Source organism: Lissotriton vulgaris, chromosome 10 (assembly GCF_964263255.1).
Source record: "Lissotriton vulgaris chromosome 10, aLisVul1.2, whole genome shotgun sequence".
NCBI lineage: Eukaryota > Metazoa > Chordata > Amphibia > Caudata > Salamandridae > Lissotriton > Lissotriton vulgaris.
This window is the reverse complement of record NC_141698.1, coordinates 1,048,447,892-1,048,470,690: the sequence shown is the minus strand read 5'-3', so window position 1 is coordinate 1,048,470,690 and position 22,799 is coordinate 1,048,447,892.

Below are 22,799 nucleotides of genomic sequence, written 5' to 3'. Positions count from 1 at the left end.
AAAATAATCATGTATATTTACTAGAACACATTTTTTTTAAAAAGCACACGGTTGCATTTCACTAATTAAAAGCACATTCTATGATGGGTCTGGTTTATTTTGTTCTTCACAACCGGTAACGCACTAATTCTAAAACACTGGTTCGTGTGCCATCCACAGCTGAAAACCCTTATGTCAATCCGACTGGTTGATTTATAACATTCCGACCTCCGAGACAGACACATTAAATCATGTGTTCCAAGGCAAACCCACACAAATTCGTGGACGCATTTCAAATAGAATGTTAAATGAACACAGCTTTTTTCTCCATGCAAGATGTAACCATTCTGTCAGCAAGCTGACAAAGCACATAGGCAGAACCCAGCAACCAATGAAAGTCAAATCAAACCACCATTCATCTAAACACTCACTGACTTTTAGTGTCAGCTCACATAACCATGCATGTTAAACAGCATGTTAAAATAAATACTGCTGTCTCAATTCAAGATATTAACCCTTTGGCAGCTCAAACACAATCATTCCCCAATGTCTGCAGTACATGGGAAATTCAAGAACTTATCACTCCACGTTTTCAAATAACACGCGCGCACATCTACAAAACAATTTCCCCAAGCATTTGAAAGAGATCCAGCTCTTTCCTGCCTAACGCAACAATAGCATGCTCTGTACAAGTCATATCCACATGGCGCTATTCACAAGCCATATTTACAAGAAAGTCAACAAGTCCAAAAAATGACATGCTCTTCACAAGTAATATATTCAAGGCGCAATTCACAAGGAACACAGCAAGTCAAAATGAGAACATGCACCTCACAAGCCATAATTACATGGCACTATTTACAAGGCATATTTACAAGAAAGTCAACAAGTCCAAAAAATGACACGCTCTTCACAAGGAATATATTCAAGGCGCAATTCACAAGGAACACAGCAAGTCAAAATGAGAACATGCTCCTCACAAGCCACATTTACATGGCGCTATTCACAAGACATATGTACAAGGAGCTATTTACAAGGAACTCCACAAGTCATATTACATTGAACACATTTCACATTGCACAGCATAAGCAAAAGCAGCAAGCAACTTAATGGGCAATTTAAAAGCATTATTCACACACATTTGTACAATTGCATCATTACAGAGATGTAATTGGCTCCCTCATGTAATGTCACCCTTCAAGCCTGACAGTTCAAACACCAAGATGAAAAGCATTTCTTCCACCCTGCATAAGTCAAATGCCATGATGTACTGCCATCTCCTTACACTCCAACTGTTCAAGCCCATAGGCCAATTTTCGTGCCAAGTGCCAACCATAAACAATACAGCGCACACAGGCTACGTAAACAATTCGTGACGCCAGATGTTATGACCAGATTTTCAGACCAGATAGAACCAGCTCACTGAGCAACACCAACCTGGCCAAAACGTAACCACCTCCCTCCTCAGGACCCATCTAACCAGGCACCTGGGTACCTACCTGAGGATGGGGAACTCGCAATATACAAGCTCATATCATCAGAAACACCATTAAATCTATAGGGATTACTAGGAATACTCAATGATTACTAAGGACATCCATGCCCTACACCACACTCATACCTCATAGTCTCGCGACCACATGGGTCCAGACTAATCTACCCTGGGGCAGTTCTGATTATGTACCATTACACACTGATCTCTCTCAGTGCTCACTCGACACGCAATCCGGCGTGCCATACACACTGATCACCCTCAGTGCTCACTCGACACGCAATCCGGCGTGCCATACACACTGGGCTGCAGTCCCAGTGCTCTCTTTTTATTCGGTCCACAATCCGGCGGGCCTACACACTGGTTTCCCTCCCAGTGCTCGCTCAAGCCACAATCATGTGGGTATACACATTGACCACAATCAGTGCTCTCACTAACGCCGCTACACAACGACGATCACTTTCCTATGGATACCTTCAGCTCTATCTCTCTCTCTATGTTGGGAAGTCTCTCTCACTATTCACTAAGGGTTCGCTACTACAATAATATTATGGGATGGCCGAATTACTTAGTGTCTGAATATTTCCCTAGCTCAAGGGCTCCTCTCTCTCCCTAATTATTCAGAGGCTACTTACCGGATCAGGGGCAGCATCTGTTCTGGCTGTAACACCTGACTAGAAGGAAAGGTTACTTGTGCTTTAAGAACCATAGACACATACTGTATGCAAGAGTTATTACCTGATTAAAACGCTCTCTATCATAAGAACAACACATGCACACTAGTTCACTAAGAACTGGGGTATCTTTATTACAATAACAATAGAAAAGGATTCATATACAGATCTGCGAGGTCTCTATAACTAACAGGAACTTTAACATACCGCTGAAAGAAAAGGATTAGACATACAATATAAGGACAAGGTTAATATTTGAAAAGTAAGGAACAATGTCACCTTGGGAGTATGAAGTCTTGCTCTAGCTGTCATCTGGGCTTCTCTCTCGTCTGTGCCTTAGCTCGTCTTAAATTCTCTCCTGCACTCTTGGACACACATCTGCGCTGATCACTTTGCACTGGACTCCTCTCCCCCACGGACTCTCTCCACCTTCCAACTTCAGTCTAATGGTTTCTGCCGCTCTGATAATCGTTCGTTCCACTAGCTTTTTCACTCTATCTGATTATTTCCATGCCAATGTCCAATTAACTCCAGCTGCTCCCACAGATTAATCCACGATATAACTTCAGTCTCTTCTAAAAGGCATTACTTCAGACTCCAGCTATTCACAACTCCTCCTGATAAGTAACTGCTTCTGACTGCTTCCTTCAGTTCCAGCTCACTGACTGTCTGTCTGTCTTCTCTCTGTTCCAAGCATCTTCTGTCTCTTCTCCTCCTGCAACTCCACTCCTCTCCTCTGCTCCAATTCAACATAAACTATTTCTGATTCTCCACTCCTTCTGCAACTCCACTCCTCTCCTCTGCTTCAATCCAACTCAACTGCTTTCAGCTCAAACTCTTTCCGCTCCTCCAACTCAACTCAACTAACTAACTGACTCCGCCTCTGCACTTCACTATTATAGAATGCTCTTCCCTCATGGAAATTTCCAACAGAGGGCTGCCTCCCACCGAATTCCTGTGCCAGCTCCAGGGCCCCTTGCGCAGCCGCAGTGACCATCTGCATGTTACGTCTTAACCCAAGAGACAAACACATTCCTCGGATAAGAACCGGCCGTGGCTGGTTTTCCCCTAGCAGACAACAGGCTTAACTATAAACATTACCTTTCCCCTTCAAACATCTCAGCTCTGCAGGGATAGAAAGCAAAATGGAGTCTCTCTAGTTCTGGGCCTTGTAGGCCTGAGAAGGATGAAATAACCGTTAGCTCTGTCAGAGGACCTACACAAACCATACCAATGTGTAATATAAAGTCAGGACCACAGGATCCACCCTCTACTATAGGCAGGATAATGAAATGACGCATAATTATGTCATATAAAGCAGCTATCCTCTTCTAGGTCTGGAAAAAGGGCTTAAAAGGGCCAACACAAGGTAAGAATACAGATAATGGATGTGAGCAAGTTTAAAGTCTTCATCACTCCGAAATAGAGCCAAAAAGCCTGTCAAGACAACCCTCAAGATCATAGTGCGAAGGATACGTAATCCATTTACGCGCTAAGTGATCTAACACTGTCCTTTCATTAGCATCAGGCAACTGACTACACGATTGCCTACGCTCGACAACAGGAGACATACCCAATGAGCCCAACAGAGGAGAAAAGATACTAGCAACCGCATCAGTCATTCTCTGTCGAGCAGAAGGAGAAGGGGACAAAAGAACAGGAGACGGAGCAGAATGAGAGGAAACCAGAGACGGAACAGTAACAGGAGGAGTATACAAGACAGGCGTAGGAGGAGAAGACGAAGGAGGTAGCAAAGGCGGCGGCCCTTGAAAAGGCTGCACCAAACGAATAGGAGCCAGTGGAAGAAGAGCTAGCTGCTGAGGAATTGCAGGTGGCAAAGCAACCGGGGGTTGCGCAACTACAACTGGTGGCGGAGGTGCCGTAGCATTCAGCGCATAAGGGGGTGGCAAACTCAATAGATGCGACATTAAAGGATCTTTCACAAGATCTTTCTTCTCTTCTTGTTGTTGAGGTGGCAAAGCTGGGTAGCACTTGTCTACCTCTAGTTTACGTTGCCTAAGCATCTGTTTGTTCTCTTGTTCTTCCTCATTATCCCTAAACTGTATAGCAGCTTGTACCATTGACATACCTCGTTCTCGTTTTTTTTTCTTCGCTAACTTAATTTCTTTCTGTTTGGCTTCCTTGCGCCATATGCGGAAAGATTCAAACATCGCCGGCCGGGCTTTCTTCTTGAACAGTTTAACTTCGAGATTGTCTAAAATCTCTGTTTCAAAGCTACCATAATGGGGCCGCTGTAGGACGCCGCCTTTCCTGGTATATTTTACCCATATTTCATTATACGCGATGGGGCCCACTCCATGTTTTACGTAGAGCTCATAGGTCGGAGTTCCAATCGGAGGAACCGGACACGAATCCTCCAACCGGGAATCACTAGTAAAACCAAAACCAAATATCTTTCCAAGTCTGCTAAGACTAGGCATCTTCGCTCACTAGTCTAGCTTCAAACTTCAAGGGAAATCTCAAAATGATAGTCTTGTGAATACACGAGTCCCTCGGCTTTGGGGCCTGCAGGTACCAAATCAAAGCGATCCCGAAGGATACCCAAACAAAACTAAGGACTGGGAGACACTCCACTCATACTTAACTGAAATGTCGATGGCGTCACCAGAAGACCCGTCTATTGTCTCGCTCTACAAATCATCTAATGGCTCAAAGACAGGGCGACAGTCAGGGCAGCAGTCCTTTGTAGCCGTCGGAAAGCGGGGAACCTCGCAGCAAAGACTTTCGGACCACGACGACATACAGGGGTTGATGAAGTGGCAGGCCTTCCTCCACAATTTCCACACAAAGCTCCTCACGATCTTTGCGCTTGGACCGGTACCGCTGAAGTCGCTCTACGCTGGGCGCCAACTGAAGAACCGGGTTTTAGAACCCAGCTGCGCCAGGGATAACGCCCGATGTCTTCGGATTCCCCGGCCTCGGCAAACAGAGACACGGGACACTTCTTGATGACGTCAAAGACCAATTTTATTGGCTGCAACCAGGAACAGAGGTCTACGAAGCACAACACTAGTGGTTCGCTAGAGACTGCACAAATTCAAGGAGCGGAGCATCGTCTTTTATGCTAAAATTCACATTCCTGGCTAGCATCAATTACATACAAACTGACCAATGAAACAGTGACATTTCAAACATATCGCATGACGACAATCCCACTTTCCGTTGTCCAGCCCACTAGAAATGACCAAGCAAATTCCAATATTACTGTTCGATCAGGCCGGACAAACCCATCATAAAGACCTCAACCCAAATCAATAATTAAGCCATAAAGGAAGGAACAGAAGCAGATGAGAAGCAAGATAGAAGGGTGTGTGCATGTACCATAAACTCAGCAATGTCCTTCTCTTTGATCTTTATCTGACCAGCTGCTTAACAAAAACTGGCTCAGCGAGGTCAGCCTCGGGCAAGGGAGTCAGTCCGGCCAGGTCACACAAGAGTCAGCTAAGGTGTTCGTGTCCCAAAGACTCATTTGGCCATAGTCATCGGCCTATGTAAGGGCAACCACACAAAATGGCTGCCGTACACAAAATGGAACCCGAGGGTTCAAACAAAATCCCTGAATACGTGTTCTCATTGATTGATTATGACGAAGACACTCGTACACACTGCACTCGTCATTTGCGGTTCGCTGATACCAAAATCGTCTATATCCGACGACCTTCATTGAACGGGTTCAGAATCTCCGAACCTCAGACCCTCAAACTACGAAACTACACTGTTTATGAATGCTTGATTAAGCGAAAGGAAGAAAATCCCTTGTAGGTACCTTTACCTGCTAATATTTTGACTGTCCAAGCCTCCAATTCACCATGATATGGTATGGCCTGTCATTGTATGGTATGGTCTTTCATTGTATAGTATGGTATGGTATGACTATGGTAGGCCTGTCATTGTATATCACAATATGGTATGGTCTGTCATTGTATGGCATGGTTTAGTATGGCCTGTGATTGAATAGTATTGTATCGTATGGTATGCCCAGTGATTGCATAGTATGATATGGTATGTTATGGCCTCTCATTGTGTAGTATGTGAAGGTATGGCATAGCCCGTCATTTTATAGTATGGTTCGGCCTGTCATATGGCATGTATTGGTATGGTCTGGTATTGTATGGTATGGTATGATATTTTATGGTATGCCTGTCACTGTGTAGTATATGATTATAATATAGTATAGTATAGTATAGTATAGTATAATATAGTATAGTATAGTATAGTATAGTATAGTATAGTATAGTATAGTATAGTACAGTATAGTATAGTATAGTTTGATATAGTATGGACTTTTTTATAGCATAGTATGATACGGCGTGGCCTGCCATTGTATAGTATAGTATGGCATGGCATGGAAAGGCCTGGCATTGTATCAAAGAGCAGGACATTGCCGAATTTACAGTACACTGCACCCAACTTTCTATCTCACTTCTCATCTGTTTCTGCTCCTTCCTTTACGACATAATCACTGATTTGGGTTGAGGTTTTATGATGGGTTTGTCCGGCCTGATCCGACAGGATATTGGAATGTGCTTGGTCATTTCTGGGGGGCTGGACAACGGAAAATGGGATTGTCGTCATGCGCTACTTTTGAAATGTCACACTGTCATTGGTCAGTTTGTATGTAATCGATGCTACTTTGGAAAGACCAAGCTCCACTCATTGAAATTGTGCAGTCTCTAGCGAACCACCCGTGTTGTGCTTCGTAGATCTCTGTTCCTGGTTGCAGCAAATAAACTTTGGTCTTTAACGTCATCGAGAAGTGTCCGGTGTCTCTGTTTGCCGAGGCAGGGTAATCCGAAGACTTCAAGCGTTTTCCCTGGCGCTGCTGGGTTCTAAAACCCGGTTCTTCAGTTGGCGCCCACGTGGGGCGACTTCAGCGGTACCAGTCCAAGCCCGAAGATCGTGGAGAGCTTCATGTGGAAATTCTGGAGGAAGGCCTGCCACTTCATCGACCCCTGTATGTCGTCGTGGTCCGAAAGTCTTTGCTGCGAGGTTCCCCGCTTTCCAACGGCTACGAAGGACTGCTGCCCTGACTGTCGCCCTGTCTTGGAGCCATAGACGATTTGTAGAGCGAGACGATAGACGGGTCTTCTGGTGACGCCATCGACATTTCAGTTAAGTATGAGTGAGCATCTCCCAGTCCTTAGTTTGTTTTGGTATCCCTTTGAGGATCGCTTTGATTTGGTACCTGCAGGCCCCAAAGCCAAGAGACTCGTGCATTCCCGAGACTATCGTTTTTGAGATTTCCCTTGAAGTTTGAAGCTAGGCTAGTGAGCGAAGATGCCTGGTCTTAGCAGACTTGGAAAGATATTTGTTTGTGGTTGTTCTAGGGATTCCCGGTTGGAGGATTCGTGTCCGGTTCCTCCGATTGGAACTCCGACCTATGAGCTCTATGTAAAACATGGTGTGGGCCCCATCGGTTATAATGACATCTGGGTAAAATATACGAGAAAAGACGGTGTCCTACAGTGGCCCCGTTATGGTAGCTTTGAAACAGAGATTTTAGACAATCTCGAAGTTAAACTGTTCAAAAAGGAAGCCCGGCCGGCAATGTTTGACTCTTTCCGCATATGGCGCAAAGAAGCCAAACAGAAAGAAATTAAATTAGCAAAGAAGAATAAACGAGAACGAGGTTTGTCAATGGTGCAAGCTGCTATAGCGTTTAGGGATAATGAGGAAGAGCAAGAGAGCGAACAGATGCTTAGGGTTAGGAAGTTAGCGGTAGATAAGTGCTACCCAGTTTTGCCGTCTAAAGAGCAGGAAGAGAAGGAAGATCTTGCAAAAGATCCTTTAATGTCAGATCTATTGAGTTCGCCACCCCCTTATGCATAGAATGCTACGGCACCATTGCCACCAGTTGTAGTTGCGCAACCTCCGGTTGCTTTGCCACCTGCGATTCCTCCACAGCCAGCTCCTCTTCCGTTGGCTACTATTCCTTTGGCACAGCCTCCTCAGGGGCCACCAACTTTGCCTCCTCCTTCGTCTGCTACTCCTACGCCTATCTATAATACTCCTTCTGTTCCGACTTTGGATTCTTCTAACATTGTTTTGTCTTCTCTTATTCTGTCAACTTCTCCTTCTGCTAGACAGAGAATGACTGCTGCAGTCTCTAGTTTCTTTTCTCCTTTGTTGGGATCATAGGGTACATCTCCTGTTGTCGAGCGTAGACAATCACGTAGTCAGTTGCCTGATGCTAATGAACGTACTGTTTTGGATCACATGGCGCGTAAATGGGTTACGTATTCTACACAGTATGATCTTGAGGGTATTATGGATGTTTTCCATCAATGGGAAGCACCAAAGCAACGGTACATCTTTGAGATGATGTGCGTGTTCCTTCATGAACAGTGGATTGAAGAAGTAGGTCAAGCTCCTTCTGAGTTGTACCGAATACGTTCCGAATTTGCGAAAGGGACCATTGTGGGTCCTCTTGAGATTCAGAAAGCAGTTGCGACGTTATTGTCATTTCGTAGTGACACTCCTTCTGAGCGACTGTTTGAACCTGATTCGTCAGTTAGGAGAGCAGCGCGTCAATATCCGATGCGTGAGGTTCCTCCAGTTTGGAGACCTGCTGATGCAAATGCTGTTCCACCTGTTGCTGCACACTTTCAGCGTGTTTGGGTACATGTTCCTTGGAAGCGTGCTGAAGTCTTGGCGCTTAAACAGACTTTGCCTGATCCGCGCAAAAATCCGGCGGGATATTATTAAGACCTGACTCAGACTGTGGGTTCGTGTGTCATGAATTTGGCAGATATAGATATGTTGTTTGGGAATGTTGTTCCACAGCCTATTTGGGGTAAGATTTGTCACACAGATCATGCACATGAATTAGGTGACACATGGGCTCACCTTAGAGATGCCAATAATAGACAAGTAGGTGGCGCTAAGCCTGAGGATTTGATTACTGAACTTCCTGATAGGATTATTACTTATATGAAGACTTTAATGCCTGAAGTGCGTGTCAATTGGGCCAAGTTATCTGCGTGCAAGCAGAAGAAAGATGAAACGGTGTCTGACTTTTTCACGCGGTTTGAAGAGACTTTTGTAGACCATAGTGGTCAGGACATGGCTACTGAGTGTGGCCAGAGATTGTTTGTCGACAAATTCGTACCTAATTTGCTTTCAGAGTTGTGTAATAAGTTGAAAGGTTCTGAGAGTGCTTGGGCTGTTTCCACGTCAGCGCAGATTTTTGCTACGGCCCAGTACTACAAAAATAGGCACAAAGATGACATAGAGAAAGCGGATAAGAAGACTAAGGAATTGAAGACTAAAGTTCTTCTACAACAAGCTTATCCACCCGTACTAATAATACACGAGATTATCAGCCGAATCAGCAATATTCGAGGAACTCGCCAAGGAACGAGTCTTCTCAACAACGTTTTCCGTATGGGCCTAATCAGTGTGCTTATTGCAAAGAAGAGGGCCATTTCAAGAATAGTTGCCCGGTTTTGTTACAGCGCACAAATGGTGCTTCTGCTGTGAGAGGTCGAGGTGCTCAACAAGCACCTAGAGGTAGAGGTCGTGGACAAAATGTGCGTTCTTTGCCTCCACAGAACTTTATGAATAGTTTTGATCAGCAGAATGGTGCGTCTGGTAGGACAGCTCAGTACTATATGGACGATTACTACGTCGAAGGTGAGGAAGTGGATGGTAATGATTGCTAGGACAGCCATAGACAAAGAGAGGGAGTTGTTTCAGTTCCAGTAGATCAGAGTGGACCCTATGTTAAAGTGATTGCATCAGGTGTGTCAGAGCCTTTTCTGTTAGATACTGGTGCTGCGAAGAGTTCTATCATGCACTCTAAACTCCCTGGCGCACCTTTGTCTGGCTTTGAGAATGTTTCTGAGCGTTTTTCAGGCGCCCCGGTTACAAATCCGATTTCTACTCCGTTGCCTCTTTCTGTTGGACCTTGTAGATTTGAAGCACCCCTCATTTTGACTACAGGTTGTGGTGAGAACTTGTTGGGATTGGATTTATTGAAGAGATTGTATGCAACGCTGTATTGTTCTCCATCAGGGGTACATCTTACATTGGGTCAGAGAGTGATCTCTTCGATGTATATATCTAAAGATGGACTTCCACCTGAATTGCCTTCCCTACCTGATTCGCTTTGGGCTACTGGTCGGAACGATGTAGGCCTCTTGGAGATTCCGCCATATGTTGTGACACTGAAGGCGAATGCTAAGTTACCGCGTATTCCACAGTACCGTATCTCGAGTGATAGTGAGCGAGCACTTTGGCGATCATCTATGATCTGATCGAAAAGGATGTGATTGAGGGAACGAGAGGTAATGTGTGCAATAGTCCCGTTTTGCCTGTTCTGAAGAGAACTGATTCTTCACAGCCTCCTGTACATAGGTTTGTGATTGATCTTCGCGAGGTGAACAAGATCGTTGTTCGGCAATTTCCTGTTGTACTTGATATCACTGCTTTGTTGACTTTGATCCCGGCTACAGCCACATGGTTTTCGGTGATTGACTTGAAGAATGCTTTCTTCAGCATCCCGATTGCGGTGGAGAATAGAGACATCTTTGGATTCTCTTTAGGAGGACGAAGTTTCCGCTTTAAGCGCGCTCCTCAAGGCTATTGCGAGAGTCCATCGATCTATAGCCAAGCTTTGAAAACGCAACTTGATTTGTTGGTTTTACCAGATGGTGCTGCTCTTATTCAATATGTTGACGACTTGCTAGTTGCTGCTGACAATGAAGAGATTTGTAGAGAGGCAACCTTGTTGCTGTTATGCCACTTGTCTGATTTTCATCACAAAGTTTCTCTCTCGAAGTTGCAATATTGTCGCCAAGAAGTAACCGACTTAGGTCACCTCTTATCGAAGGAGGGAAGGAAACTGACCCCAGAAAGAATTCAAGCTATTGCGAAAATGAGCATGCCTACGACACAGAGAGAAGTACGTGCGTTTTTGGGTATTACATCGTACTGTAGACAATGGATCCCTAATTTCTCCTTGTTAGCGAAGCCTTTGATAGCTCTTACTGTTAAGGATACTCCAAATCCTATTCCTTGGACTGACGAATGTCAGAAGAGCTTTTCAGAATTACGCAATGCGTTGCGTTCGGCTCCTGTGTTGGGTACCCCCGACTACAGTAAGCCTTTCACATTGTATGTCCATGAGAGAGAGGGATGTGCATTATCAGTGTTAACTCAACAGTTCGGCGATAAGCAACGTCCATTGCTTATTTTTCGTCAACCTTAGATCCGGTAGCTAGAGCGTTGCCGAGTTGTTTGAGAGCCACAGCAGCAGCGGCTGTTTCGATTCGACAGTCTGCTAGTTTGGTTATGGATAATACACTGATTGTGATGGTTCCACATGCAGTGGATACCTTGTTGAATCATACCAAGACACAGCATTTAACTAGTGCTCGGTTGTCGGGTTACGAATTGACCTTGTTAGCGAGTCATGTGCACATTAAGAGATGCAACACGTTGAATCCAGCCACGTTGTTGCCGATTTCAGCTGAGACAGATAATGTTGAAGAACAGCATGATTGTTTCCTTAGAACTGAGGAAGAAACGAAAGGGAGGATAGACCTTAGGGATACTCCTCTTCCAGAGTGTGATGGTACTTTGTGGGTTGATGGTTCGTGCTTCAAGCTGCCAAATGGTGATACTACTGCATATGCTGTTACGACTTTGCATACGATTTTTGAAGCTGCACGTATCCCACATAATTCAGCGCAAGCAGCAGAGTTGATTGCATTAACGAGAGCATGTGTGTTGGCGATAAGGATGAGCGCAAAATCCGTTCCGCTCGCGGATTTTGCGAATTTTCGGTAAATTCGCGATCCGCGAACTCCCGCGAATTTACCGCGAATTTGCAAATCCGCGAGCGGCGGATTCCGGGGGCAAAAGTTGAAGCCTGGCTGGCCTGTCAACTTGTAACTTTTTTACGATGGCGCCGTGGAAAATCAGCTGTGATGCTGGATAGAGGCTTTTGCATCCTTGACTTTCACAAGCGCAATACCCGTGCTGTTCCTGTGACCAGGAGCTTCTTTCTCTTCATCTGCTGAACTGATCTTTCTCTGACCTTTTATACACACAAGAAGCATGTGTGAACTCGCATGGAAGCCCTGCCCGTTTGGCCCCGCCAACACACTCGCGGTTTGCACCGTCTTCCCGCCATTCACCCCCTATGATGGACAGCTCACTGAAGGGACCCCTGCGCCCTTCGGGGCGCCTGACTTTGGGCTTGGAAGCCCCCCCCCACACACTTGCGATGTGCACCGTCTTCCCACCATTGACCCACTATGATGGACAGCTCACCCAAGGGAACCCTGCGCCCCTCGGGGCGATTGCATAGTAACACACACATGGCCGCTGAAACTAGTAAGCTGAAATGATTCAGCAGGTCAAATCCGCGGATCCGCAAATCTGGAAATCCGCCGATTTTGCGGATCTACGATCCGCAAATCCGCAAAATCCGCAGATCGTGGATCCGCAAAATCCGCCCATACCTAGTTGGCGAAAGGAAAACGAGTGAATGTGTACACTGACAGTCAGTATGCGTTTGGTGTGGCTCATAGTTTTGGACGTTTGTGGCGTGAACGTGGGTTCCTGACTTCGCATGGGACAAAGATCCAGCATGGACAGTTGATGAATGAACTTCTTAATCACTTACTTTGCCATTGCAAGGAGCGATTGTGAAATGCAGTGCCCATAAGAAAGTTACGGATGATGTTGGTTGCGGAAATGCGTTTGCGGATGAAGTTGCGAAAGAAACTGCGAGAAATGTGATGAGCTGAATGTATGTTGCAGGTCCGGCGGGATGGGTTCCAGAGAAAGTATGTGTGAAGATTCGATTGAGAGTGTGAAATCTATCCAAGCTGAAGCTACAGAGAATGAGTTGAATGAATGGATAGAAAGTAAGGGTAGATTGGACTCGAATGGTTGTTGGACTGATTTGTCTGAGCATCAAAGATGGTTGTTGCCCGACGAGTATGTGCTTCCAGTTGTTACGATTGCCCATGGGATGGCACATATTAGCGTGAAAGGGATTTGCAAGTTGTTGGCCCCGGTTTGGCAGAATGCAGGAATTCCCAAATGTGCAGAAAATCTGGTTAGGAATTGTATGGTGTGTTTGATGTACAATCCTGGTAAGGGAACTCCAACCCCGGCTGGTCATTTTGCTCCTCCTACGTATCTGTTCGAGGCTTTGCAGCTAGATTTCATCCACATGGAGAGGTGCAACAACCTGAAATATGTGTTGGTGGTTGTTTGCTCCTTTTCTAGATGGGTGGAAGCTTACCCTTTGAAGGACAATACTGCCTTGTCCACAGCGAAAGCCCTAATAAAAGAGTTTTTCCCTAGGTTCGGATTGCCGAGAATTATCTGGAGTGACAATGGGAGTGAATTTGTAGGTCAAGTGATGAAGAGAGTATGTGAGGGATTAGGAATAAGGCAAAAGTTCCACGCTGCAAATCACCCCCAATCAGCTGGTTTAGTCGAGTGCTATAATGGCACTTTGAAATTAAAATTGGCCAAAATTCAAGCGAGCTCGGGTTTGCAATGGCCAGATGCTTTGCCTTTAGCCCTTCTGTCCACAAGAATGACTGTGCATTCACAAATGGGTTTGAGTCCGTATGAGGTCGTGTTTGGTCGCCCGGTGAATATTTGGGGCGTGCCAAGACCGACAAAGTTCAGTGAGCTTGAATACCTTGTGTTACTTGATTACTTGTACGAACTGACGGCTAAACTGCGTGTCATACACCAACAGGTTCACAATAGTCTACCACAGGCTTCTGAAGATCCAGGCCACGCCATTGAACCCGGCGCCTGAGTATTCGTGAGGAATTTTCAGCGGGGCAAGAACGAGCAGCCCCGCCGGACAGGACCACACTTGATTTTACTATCTACACGTTCTGCAGTTCGAGTGCAAGGCAAGAAAAACTGGGTCCACGCCGTACACTGCAAACGGGCTCTGTTGCCCTTACCGTACGACCGGTGGGTCCAGAAGGGACTTCCAGACTCTGGAACTGAAACTGTGCCACGTTTTTTGCCATTCAGCGATGCCCGTTTGATTGGAATGAACACTGAGAAAGAAAGTGACGATCTTCTGCAAGAAGCTGTGCCTCCTTTGAATCGATTGGACACTACCGAGCCCGAACTCTTGTTTAGAGAACAGACATAGCCTGGAAAAGATCGTTATAATTTGCGACCAAGAGTCATGGACAAATAAAAAATAAATGAAGTTTTTATGATTTTTCTGTTTGCAGGTTAACTCTCCTCCGAGGAACTACTTATTTTTGTTTTTCGAACCGCCATCCGAGTTCAGCTGTAGGGTCGCGGTAGACAAGTCTTTGGAGTGCAAGCCTGAGACAATAGGTCAACGGTTCTGGCTGGCCTAAGGGAGTTGCCCGGGGTTGAGAGAGCCATTTTGTGTGGTTGCCCTCACAGAGGCCGATGACTGCGGCCGAGCGAGTCCTTGGGACACGTACACCTTAGCTGACTTCTGAGTGACCTGGCCGAACTGACTCCCTTGCCCGAGGCTGACCTCGCTGAGCCAGTTCCTTGTTAAGCAGCTGGTCAGATAAAGATCAAAGAGCAGGACATTGCCGAATTTACAGTACACTGCACCCACCTTTCTATCTCACTTCTCATCTGTTTCTGCTCCTTCCTTTATGACATAATCACTGATTTGGGTTGAGGTTTTATGATGGGTTTGTCCGGCCTGATCCAACAGGATATTGGAATGTGCTTGGTCATTTCTGGTGGGCTGGACAACGGAAAATGGGATTGTCGTCATGCGCTACTTTTGAAATGTCACACTGTCATTGGTCAGTTTGTATGTAATCGATGCTACTTTGGAATGTGATTTTTGGCATAAAAGACCAAGCTCCGCTCATTGAAATTGTGCAGTCTCTAGCGAACCACCCGTGTTGTGCTTCGTAGATCTCTGTTCCTGGTTGCAGCCAATAAACTTTGGCCTTTGACGTCATCAAGAAGTGTACAGTTTCTCTGTTTGCCGAGGCAGGGGAATCCGAAGACTTCGAGCGTTTTCCCTGGCGCTGCTGTGTTCTAAAACCTGGTTCTTCAACAATCAGTCGTTGTAAGCTATTCCAGAAATTAATTTTAAATTATGCCAACTTGAGCAAATTCAGCACAGAATATTCCACACTGGTGTAAGCTTTTTGGAACATAGTTTTATGATGAAAACACTTTTTAGAGGGTACAAAAAACTATTACATCAACACATAGTAACAGAGATTCAAAAGTAATTCATTGTTATAAACATCTTATTGTCACTAATGCGGACACCTATTTCAAACAATATGTACACAAGTAAATTTCTTTAAGAAGAAATAGTACCAAGGAGCACAAAGTGCCAATGATAGGCAATCATTGTAGCAAAACATAATAGAGGAGCAATTTGATAATGACTGCAATAGAGCATTGGTCGGATACACAAACCAGGTTCATCCTGGTCCAAGAGTTTATCTTCTGATTTTAGTTCTTTAAGTCACAATTTACCACAGGAGTACACTTTTAAAGCCCCCTGGACCAGTTAGTGGCATATAGAGTCCAGTTGCCACCGATCTGTTGCAGGAAAGGCCTCTTGGAGCTTTATCTGTGTATCCTGAATAGGAGGTCAGCCTTATGACCCTTGGAGTCCACTTCTTTATCTTGTACACAAGAGGGAGAGCAGGTCAAGTCTTCTTGTCTCTTCTCAGGTCTCAGACAGCAGGGTCAGTCCTCTTGAAGGACTGGGTTCTTTAAGACCCAGCGGTGCCAGGGCACAACACCTGAAACCTTCGTGGGTAACCTGCTCCGGCGTACGAATGACAGAGACACGGGACACTTCCTTCGGCGTCAAAGATTCAAGGTTTATTTGCTGCAGGGAACACAGATATCACGACAAGTACAACTCGTGCAACTTGGGGAGACTGCTTCAAATTGGTTCTGTGGATCGCTCCTTTTATACAGTTTTTACCCATAGAACAACATGGTACACAAAAGTTTACAACCCGGTTCCCATCATTATCCCCCAGAGGGGTCGCTTTGGTCACTTTGATACACATAAGGTCCGGAACATAAGTGCGGAAACATTTGGCGGTTCCCAACTGTAAAAACCCATCTTCCCAACATTAGTGCATTCCAATCGGCAGTAAAACAGATCGAAATAGGAACAAAGACAGGTGCAGAGGAAGACGGAGACAGTGGGGAGATCGGAAAGGGTGTAAAAGGGGAGGTATCGGGAAACACGAGATACAGGCATCAAAGGGACGTGCCTAATGAGATGCACGGCTGAGACAATAAACCGGTACGGCAAGATGAGCCTCAAGCGGGGCCATCTGCCTTACAGTATCATCCCCCTCGTCATAAAGACATTTACAAAGAACATGTGTCTTCCGCAAATATCTTGGGAGTCCCAGGGTCGCGAAGCGGACAGCGTCCGTTCGCTGGCTACTTGAGGGCAAGAGACAAAATGGATGCCGTATCTAAGATGGAACCCGTGGGTACAGATGGAAAACCCACATAACAGACGAACGGTTTAAGTTAGCACAGCGAAACTGCGCACACTTACTAAACTCGTCATTTGCGGTTCATAGATACCAGACTCGTCCATATTCGTGCGAGTCGAAAACACCACTTACAATTGTCACGGAACCTCAGACGCTCCTTTTGCCCTCATGTAGGCAAGCCCTAGTCGGAATCATATTCGATATTCATCAGACCATCGAGATGTTGTTGTAGCATGGCTCTGTCCAACCGAGTCCCCTTGGTAACAGGTGGCTGTCTCATACACGTTGTAGCACAGAGGCCACATAAGGCAGGACCGCACTGCACACAAAGGCAACACGTGAACAGGAACACCACAACGACTCCGATGATCATCAGAATCTTCCAACCCCAAGTCGACATCAGGCCCCAAAACCACCCAAGTAGCGTCCAATCCCCTACATCCACGTGTATGGATTCGGAGATCTTATGCAACCTCGAGATGGCTTGATAAACAGTTGGAGCGTTATCTGGAATGAAAATGCAGCAGCTCGAATGGATCACCTTACATACCCCACCTCGATCTGCTAAGATGACATCTAAAACCATACGGTTTTGTAACGTCATAAGTCTCTCCGCCTGAAGTTCTGTGGTGATATTACCGAGGGCACTGGCAGTAATGTTAGCTGTTGATTCTACCACTCGAGTCAATTGTCTCAGGTTCCTACTATTAACCATAGGTCCCCAAAACGGGAGGAAACCCTTGAAAAAGTCTCCTGCCTCTTGACCGGCAGTATCCTCTTCGCTAATTACGCCTCGCACAACTCTAGTCTTATGATAATCGGCATCTACAGTGAACGTCGGAGGCAACAGATTTGCAATAAAACATGAGCCCATGAAGTCAGCGGGCAACCATGCGTATGCACGATCATAACAGATGAAGTATGTACCCTTGGCAGCCAGAAACACAGGGGACGAGAACATTGGCAGAATGTAATTTTCAGTGAAAGCACTTGCTCCAAGTCGGGCTTGCGATCTTCGGCCATGACCCATAAGACAAAAATTACCAGTGTGGGGTACGACCCATATTGGAGGCGAGCTTTTAAGCTGCTTTTCGCCGGTGAACACACTATATTCACCTCTACTTAGGACCCTATAGGCTTGTACCTCTTCCTCGGGAATAAGCGAGGGATCATAGATATCGCTATCTAAATCCTTTATTGCTATCGACAAAGGTTTTTGATACGAGGTAGGACCAGAGTAGGGAGAACGTGGTTCTCGAATGGGGTGGAAACCCAGTGCGCTTCGAAACATTGTCTGGAATGCTCGAGCAGACCCTTGGGAACTATACGGTAACACCAGATATGGAATTCCCTTGTCCGTAGTATGTGGCATCAACCCACACACCCAACTATTAGTAGTGTTAACCACTAACTGGTGCTGATGAAGGAGCTGAATAAAGGAATTATTGCGGAATTCTACACGTCTAGCCTGTTCGTGTTCGGGTAACATATGAAAGGAATGAGGAGAAACAGTGGAGGTAAGTTTAGGGTCAGGGGTAGGAGTAGGTGTAGCAGAAGGTAAGAAGTAAGACATCGTGTAATACACCCCACCCGCCAATAATGCAGAAGCAGTCAAAAACAATACAAATAGTTGGAATATAAAACATTTGGTACGACCGAGTTGCTGCAGCTTGAATCTATGAGCCTGAGCTCCTTCCAAATCCTTCAACTTCGAGAATGCCATTCCCTACGACCGTCCGCAACGTTTCTTGACGCACTTCGTTCTGTGTAGCAATAGTCAATCCCTAGGAGTTCCCAGGAACCGACGGCCTTTAACCTAGCGTCAAGACCTACTATCCAGAAGGAAGTACGCGCGCGGCCCTACGGCCTTCAATGCACAATATATATATGTATGCAAAACAATATCTCTCAGTTGTGAAAGTAAAAAGTGTAAGGAACGAAACTCAATGAATATGTACAAAATAATTACAGTGGTACGAATGTTTAAACTGATCGTGGAAAACGGGATAATGCAATTATCAATACAGCAAAGCAGGATCTTTTATTAGTCTTTAGTGCTAGATCGCAAAAAGTATCGAGTTTTCCCAGGACGTGTCTGTTCGTCGAACAAAAGATCCGTTGAAAGGACAGCGTCCTGTTGATCAGCTGAATGTTTTGGTCTTGAGTCCTTCTCTGACAATTGTTCAACAGTGTCTCTCTGCTGCACTGAGGATTCTCCGACAGGTTGTGCGTCGCTAAAAGGTACAAACGCCGGCAATCCTTCGGTTTCAGTTGATGCAATGCCTTTCCTCACCCACGAGTCTGCTGGCAATGGAATGGGGACTTTCTTGGTGTGGGTGGCGTGCACCCAATTCTTCCGCCCCTCAAGACGAACTGCAGTTCTCGTGGCAAGGAGGACCTGATAGGGTCCGGTGAACCTCGGGTCCAAGTTGTTCTTGCGCGAAAAGTTCCGCGTCACCACCCAATCTCCGGGCTGGAGCTGGTGGCCTGGACCCTCCGTCCGCGTCGGCAATGCTTCGTGAACCTGTTGGTGAATTAACCTCAGTTTAGCAGTCAAGTCATGAAGATAATCGATCAACATTGGGTACTCAAGATCACAGAAAATACCTGGCCTAGGAACCCCCCACACATTCGCAGGACGACCGAACACTATTTCATAGGGACTAAGCCCTACTCGGGAGTGTACAGTCGCCCTAGTTGACAGTAATGCTAAAGGTAAAGCATCAGGCCACGAAAGACCAGTCGTAGCCTGAATCTTCGCTAGCTTTAGTTTAAGGGTGCCGTTATACCCTTCCACCAAACCAGCTGACTGGGGATGATTGGCGCTGTGGAATTTCTGATTAATTCCAAGGCCCTTACACACACTCTTCATCACACTACCCACAAACTCACTTCCACTATCTGACCACACGACTCTAGGCATTCCATACCGAGGAAAATATTCCTTCAGTAGGATTTTCGCAGTAGACAAAGCAGTATTGTCTTTGAGAGGATAAGCCTCGATCCATCGGGAGAATGCGCAAACCACAACTAAAACGTATTTCAGGTTATTGCATCGCTCCATATGGATAAAGTCCATTTGAATCACCTCAAAGGGGCATGAAGGGGGAGCAAAACTGCCAGGAGGAGTTGGGGTTCCTTTGCCAGGATTGTACATCATACACACCATACAATTCTTCACCAGACGTTCAGCACATTTCGTGATACCATCATTCTTCCACACAGGGGACAACAATTTGCAAATACCTTTTGAGCTAATATGTGCTAACCCATGCGCCATTGTCACAACGGCCAGCACATACGCATCCGGTAACATCCATCTCTTCTGATCAGACAAATCAATCCAACAACCATTCGCATCCAACTTTCCCGTACTTTCTTTCCACTTCATCTTTTCAGTGTCGGTGGCTTCATTCTGAATTGCTTTCACACTCTCGATAGTGTCCTCACACATACTCGATTCTGTAGGCCACCTAACCGAACTCGTCACATACATTCGAGTGCTAAGGTTCCGGGCAGTCTCCTTAGCAGTTTCATCCGCAAACGCATTACCACGACCAACATCATCCGTCACCTTACGATGCGCACTACATTTAACAATCGCTACTTGCTTAGGCAACGTCAGTGCATCCAAGAGATCATTCACAAGCTGGCCATGCTGAATCTTCGTACCATGCGACGTCAAGAAACCTCTCTCTCTCCACAATCGTCCAAAACTATGTGCGACGCCAAACGCATATTGGCTGTCGGTAAACACATTCACACGTTTCCCTTTCGCTAACACACACGCTCTAGTAAGAGCAATCAGCTCTGCAGCCTGGGCAGAATTCTGATTTAATCTTGCAGTCTCAACAACAGTATTCAACGTTACCACAGCATAAGCAGTAGTCACATCGCCATTCGGCAGCTTAAAGCATGACCCATCCACATACAATGTACCATCCGGATCGTCCAATGGGGTGTTTTTAAGGTCCACTCGACCCTTTGTTTCCTCTTCAGTCCTCAAGTAACAATCATGTTCTGCTACTACATCTGACTCTGTGCTAATTGGTAACAAAGTTGCCGGGTTCAGAACATTACAACGTTTTATTTGAATGTGGCTTGCCAACAGCGTCAACTCGTACCCAGACAACCTTGCACTCGTCAAGTGCTGAGTTTTCGTCCGATTCAAAAGAGTATCGACTGCATGCGGGACCATCACCGTAAGCATATTATCCATGACCAGTCCTGCTGATTGTCGGATGGAGACCGCGGCTGCCGCTGTTGCTCTCAAACAACTCGGCAATGCTCTAGCTACCGGGTCCAAGGTCGAGGAAAAATATGCACATGGACGTTGCTTACCACCAAAAGGTTGCGTTAAGACACTCAAAGCACAACCTTCTCTCTCGTGAACATATAATGTAAACGGCTTGCTGTAGTCGGGAGTACCCAACACAGGAGCCGAACACAATGAATCACGTAATTCAGAAAAACTTTTCTGACATTCTTCCGTCCATGGTAAAGGAGTCGTAACATCCTTGCACGTAAGAGCCACTAATGGTTTCGCTAGCAATGAAAAATTCGGAATCCATTGCCTGCAGTACGACGTGATACCTAGAAAGGCACGCACATCTCTTTGGGTTGTTGGCACAGCCATGCGTGCAATTGCTGCAATTCTCTCTGGGGTCAACCTCCTTCCCTCCTTTGACAATAAGTGACCTAGATAGGTTACTTCTTGACAACAATATTGTAGTTTAGAAGGTGACACCTTGTGATTCAACTCGCAGAGATGTTGCAGCAACGACACCGTAGCAATTTTGCAAATGTCCTGAGTATCTGCAGCCACCAATAAGTCGTCGACGTATTGGATTAAGGCCGCACCGACCGGCAACCTAAACGCATCCAGTTGACCCTTCAAGGCTTGACTGTAAATCGATGGGCTTTCACAGTAGCCCTGAGGAGCGCGTTTGAACCGGAAGCTGCGTCCACCAAGAGAGAAACCGAAAAGGTCTCTGCTCTCCTCGGCAATCGGGATGCTGAAAAACGCATTTTTCAAGTCAATCACCGAAAACCATGATGCAGAAGCTGGAATCAGAGTCAGTAGCGCCGTGATGTCAGGCACAACAGGGAATTGAGGAACCACAATTTTATTCACCTCCCGTAAATCGATAACAAAGCGATAAACAGGTGGTTTCGAGGGATCAGTGCGTTTAAGAATGGGCAGCACAGGACTATTGCACACGTTTCCCCGAGTCTCTTCAATAACATCTTTCTCAATCAAATCATAAATGATTGCTAACAGTGCTCGTTCACCATCAAGGGAGATACGATATTGGGGAATACGTGGCAATCGCACATTAGATTTCAACTGAACAACATATGGTGAGATATCAAGCAGGCCCACATCGTTGGGACCTGTCGCCCACAAAGACGCAGGAAGAGAACTCAATTCCGGTGGAAGCTTATCGAGAGACAAGTACATGGGAGAGACAACCTTCTCTCCCAACGTAAGCTTTACACCCGCAGGAGAACAATACAAAGTCGCATACAAACGTTTGAGCAAATCCAGGCCCAAAAGATTTTCACCACAACCCGTGGTTAAAATCAACGGAGCTTCTAGCTCATGTGGCCCAACTTTAAGGAGCAAAGGGCGCGAAACTGGATTGCTAACGGGGGCGCCAGAGAATCCAACGGAAACATTTGTTAAGCCAGACAAAGGTGCGCTAGGGAGTTTCGAATGCTTAATGGAACTTTTCGCTGCACCAGTGTCTAACAGAAAAGGCTCAACGACGCCCGATGTAGCAACTGCGACGTAAGGCCCTCTCTGATCAACCGGAACTGATACCACTCCCTCTCCTTGTCTTTGGCTGTCCTAGTAATTACTGTCGTCAGTTCCCTGATCGACGTAATAATCGTCTACATTGTATTGCGCAGATCGTCCTTGCGACGATCCACGTTGATCGAAACAATTATCGGAATGTGATGAGTTATCTGAGCGATCGTTCTGAGCACCACGACCTCTACCACGTGGAGCCTGCTGTGAACCACCACGACCTCCTCTAGACGAGTTACCACTATTACGTTCATTTAAAACAGGACAATTGAATTTAATGTGACCCTCTTGTCTACAATAAGCACATTGATTGTACCCTAAGGAAGATCTTTGGGAAGAGGAGTCATTAC